The following is a 4,394-nucleotide window of genomic DNA, read 5'->3' on the forward strand; positions in this document are numbered from 1 at the left end:
TGGGATATCTGGTTGGCATGGACGGGTTGGGCTGAAGGGTCTGTTTCCATGCTGTCATCTCTATGACTCTATGACTGGGAAGCAACATGTGTCAGGGAGCACAAGATGTACGGGGCTCAGGGAGTGTTAGGCTGTGCGCGCTTGGATGGGTTCAAGTGTCAATGATGTATCAATTGTTACATCTTTATAGCCATTTGCCTCCTTCATCGCTCCCCTCAAGAATACACCGTCTAACATATATCACTGACCATTGCTTCTGAAAAGCAGAAATCCAAACTGAGAGAGGTGCTGGTGAAATCCTGGTGCACCTATTCCAATAGAGGGGCACCTAAATGGCATGGACAGAAGCCAAAAGTCTCTAGATTTTAAAAAATTTTAATTGTGATTTTTCACAGTGATGCAATGGCTCTTTTTTTAGTCTGGATCAGTTCACCCACTTATTGATGCAAGTTAACGTCTCGGGAATGTATTTGTTAAAAACTACCTGGGGATGTTATTTTTCACCTTCCTTACTTAAAGTTCTACAGCTTCTGAATTTTAGATCACAACTAGAGGAAAATTTCCCCACTCTCTTCTTACCCTGGTGCTAATATCTAAGTGATTTGTCAATTCCAGACTTTGATTTCAGGATTTTTCTCAGTGGTTGCTATTTCCAAAAGCAACTGTAGGTGGTGCTAAGTGACTGTCATTTCACAATTTGGAGATATCGGTGTTGGACTGGGGTGTACGAAGTTAGAAGTCACACAACACCGGGTTATAGTCCAACAGGTTTAATTGGAAACACTAGCATTCAAAGCGCTGCCCCTTCATCAGATGGTTGTGGAGTATAAGATCGTAAGACACAGAATTTATAGCAAAGGTTTACAGTGTGATGTAACTGACATTATATATTGAAAAAGATCTGGATTGTTTGTTAAGCCTCTCATCTTTTAGAATGAACATGTTGGTTTCAGTTCTCTCATATGTAAATCGCAAAACGTTTCTTAAAAAGTTACATTCTAAAGTGAACTTTTCACTGGGTCTATTTGGAAGCACCTGCTGGACTATAACCTGGTGTTGTGTGATTTTTAAATTTGTACAGCCCAATCCAACACCAGCTCCTCCACATTATAATCCAACAGGTTTATTTGGAAGCACGAGCTTTCAGAGCCCTGCTCCAGTGGCACCTCCAAATCATCAGCCCAGAACAGCACCTTTGAACATCAGTGCTTGAGCCACACAGTGCAGAATGCATGTGCTGGTCTCTGACAGACCTTTTCAATGAATGTCTGTTCCTTCCTGCTAGCCTTGCACACATCTACCAGGCTGAAGAGAGAGACAAACAGAGAACTTGTCATTTTGTGCAACTTGTCTTTCAGTCCTGATGAAGTTTACTCTTCACGTCTTGTTTTAACAATAGTTAACAGGAGTTTTTCTACCAATCTCTGATTTTGTTTCTGATTTCCAGCAGACCCTTGGTTTTTCTGAAGAAGAGTCACTGACCCAAAACATTGATTCTGTGTTTCTCTCTCCACAGCTGCTGCTAGATCTGCTGAGTTTCTCTTGCATTTTTGTTCCCGATTTTCCAGAATCTGCAGTACTTTATTTTGTTTTTGGACAGATTGGAGTTGTTTACCCTGGAACAGAGCAGACCTGATTGGAATGTATAAAATTCTGGGGTGTATAAACACGAAGGAACTTTCCCTCCTGCTGGGGGATCAATGACCGGGATAGAGATTTAAGGTAAGGAGGGCTGGAAGGCATGTGAGAAGATTGTTTTTCACCTAGAGGGGTGGTGGGACTCTGGAATGCTCTGCCTGTGAAGGTGATAGAGACAGAGAGGCTGCATAAGACCATAAGACATAGGAGCACAAATTAGGCCATTCAGCCCATTGACTCTGTTCTGCCATTCGATCAAGGCTGATGAGTTTCTCAACCTCATTCTCCCACTTCCCCTTCGTAACTGATAGGCTGTGACTTATTTCATTGGAGTATAGGACGATGAGGGGTAACCTCACACAGGTTTATAAAACCATGAGGGGCACAGACAAGTTGAATAGCAAAGATATTCTCCCTAGGGTGGGGGTGTTTAAAACTTGAGAGGCAGATTTTTCAGTTAAGAGGAGAAAGACTTAAAAAAAGGACCCGAGGGGCAACTGTTTCACACTGCTTAGTCTGTGGAATGAACTGCCAGAGGAAGTGGTAGATAAGAAGGAGGAGAAAGTGAGGACTGCAGATGCTGGAGATCAGAGCTGAAAATATGTTACTGGAAAAGCGCAGCAGGTCAGGCAGCATCCAAGGAGCAGGAGAATCGACGTTTCGGGCATGAGCCCTTCTTCAGGAATGAGGAAGGTGTGCCAAGCAGGCTAAGATAAAAGGTAGGGAGGAGGGACTTGGGGGAGGGGCGATGGAGATGTGATAGGTGGAAGGAGGTCAAGGTGAGGGTGATAGGCCGGAGTGAGGATGGGGGCGGAGAGGTCAGGAAGAAGATTGCAGGTTAAGAAGGTGGTGCTGAGTTCGAAGGATTTGATTGAGACAAGTTGGGGGAGGGGAAATGAGAAAACTGGAGAAATCTGAGTTCATCCCTTGTGGTTGGAGGGTTCCTAGGCGGAAGATGAGGCGCTCTTCCTCCAGCCGTCGTGTTGCTATGGTCTGGTGATGGAGGAGTTCAAGGACGTGCATGTCCTTGGTGAAGTGGGAGGGGGAGTTGAAGTGTTGAGCCATGGGATGGTTGGGTTGGTTGGTCCGGGTGTCCCAGAGGTGTTCTCTGAAATGTTCCGCAAGTAGGCGGCCTGTCTCCCCAATATAGAGGAGGCCACATCGGGTGCTGCGGATGCAGTAAAGGATGTGTGTGGAGATGCAGGTGAATTTGTGGCAGATATGGAAGGATCCCTTGGGGCCCTGGAGGGAAGTAAGGGGGGAGGTGTGGGCGCAAGTTTTGCATTTCTTGCGGTTGCAGGGGAAGGTGCCGGGAGTGGAGGTTGGGTTGGTGGGGGGTGTGGACCTGACGAGGGAGTCATGGAGGGAGTGGTCTTTTCAGAACGCTGATAGGGGAGGGGAGGGAAATATATCCCTGGTGGTGGGGTCTGTTTGGAGGTGGCGGAAATGACGACGGATGATACGCTGTATACGGAGGTTGGTGGGGTGGTAGGTGAGGACCAGTCGGGTTCTGTCCTGGTGGCGGTTGGAGGGGCGGGGTTCAAGGGTGGAGGAGCGGGAAGTGGGGGAGATGCGGTGGAGGGCATCGTCGATCACATCTGGGGGGGAAATTGCGGTCTTTGAAGAAAGAGGCCATCTGGGTTGTATGGTATTGGAACTGGTCCTCCTGGGAGGAGATGCGGTGGAGACAAAGGAATTGGGAATATGGGATGGCGTTTTTACAGGGGGCAGGGTGGGAGGAGTGTAATCTAGGTAGCTGTGGGAGTCGGTCAGTTTATAGTAAATGTCCGTGTTGATTCGGTCGCCTGAGATAGAAATGGAAAGGTCTAGGAAGGGGAGGGAGTAGTCTGAGATGGTCCACGTAAATTTGAGGTCGGGGTGGAAGGTGTTGGTAAAGTGGATGAACTGTTCAACCTCCTCGTGGGAGCACGAGGCAGCGCTGATACAGTCATCGATGTAGCGGAGGAAAAGGTGGGGGTGGTGCCAGTGTAACTGCGGAAGATGGACTGTTCCACATATCCTCCGAAGAGGCAGGAATAGCTGGGGCCCAAGACATAAAGAACGCTGGGATAGGGATCTGAATAGGAAAGGTTTAGAGGGATAGGGGCCAAATGCAGGCAAGTGGGACTTATTTATTTTGGGAAACTTGTTCAGCATGGGTGAGTTAGACCAAAGGGTCTGTTTCTGTGCTCTGTGGTCTGACAGTTGTGCTGTGTGCGGAATGGGTGCAATGTTCCCAAACTCTGAGCGATGTGGCCACTGGGGCGTGAGTTGGGAAAACACAATGAGACAGCAGGAAATGAGATTGTCGATATCGGGAAACCAAAGTTTCATTCTGTAACTACGTTTTGAACAGAGAGATGAGAATGTCACAATGAGCAGCAAGAGGTCTACTTGCATTTATGAACGTGTTGTTATTACCACAGCTTGCCTCATTCAAATGCAGCCTCCTATTCTTCTCCCACACCAGAAAGAAATGAGAGAGTGACCATTGCTGCCAGGTAAGTCAGAGTGGGACATAGCGACTGCAGTCCAGTGCTTAATCCTCCTGGCCCCTACCTAGGACAGCAGTCACCAATACCTCAGGGCATATGCCACTGGCAGTGCCTTGCCTATGGATGATGGCACTGGACATGCTCCAGCCTCTCTTCATCTGCATGGCATATCTCTGACCAGTTTATAATACCATTCAATGCTACACCTCAGGGGGCTGCAGCACCTTGCCTTAGAATGCTACGGCCAGGACACAGGGGCAG

Source organism: Hemiscyllium ocellatum, chromosome 20 (genome assembly GCF_020745735.1).
Source record: "Hemiscyllium ocellatum isolate sHemOce1 chromosome 20, sHemOce1.pat.X.cur, whole genome shotgun sequence".
Lineage (NCBI taxonomy): Eukaryota > Metazoa > Chordata > Chondrichthyes > Orectolobiformes > Hemiscylliidae > Hemiscyllium > Hemiscyllium ocellatum.